Below are 536 nucleotides of genomic sequence, written 5' to 3' on the forward strand. Positions count from 1 at the left end.
AAATCTCCAGCAGACTCTGCACTGCCAGTGGAGAGGCTCAAACTCAGGAACAGAGACATCATGACCTGAGCCAAAATCAAGAGTAGGATGCTTGGCCAACCAAGCCACCCAGGTACCCTAGGTCCTCTAACTTTTAAAGTAATTATTAGTATGTTTGTGTCTGAGTGTACCCTTTATTATTTCTTTTCTACTTGTCTCCTTTACGTTTTTGCCTCTATCCCTCTTTTTTATTTTAGTTACCTGAATATTCCTTAGAATTCCATTTTAGTTCTCCTATTGGCTTTTTAGTTATACTTCTCTGCATTTGTGTTTTTACAATATGCCCTGAGGATTATAATGTATAATCCACATAGTTAATATTGTACTACTTAACGTAAAATGTTGAAACCTTGCAATGATATAAATCCATATCCCCACTCAAAGCCTTTATACTGTGTTACATGTATTACATCATGTTATGTATTGATGTTATGTAATGATGTATTACATCATGCTATATGTATTACATTACCCCACAAGGGCATATTATAATTATC

Source organism: Crocuta crocuta, unplaced genomic scaffold (assembly GCF_008692635.1).
Source record: "Crocuta crocuta isolate KB4526 unplaced genomic scaffold, BGI_CrCroc_1.0 scaffold312, whole genome shotgun sequence".
In the NCBI taxonomy this organism is placed as follows: Eukaryota; Metazoa; Chordata; class Mammalia; order Carnivora; family Hyaenidae; genus Crocuta; species Crocuta crocuta.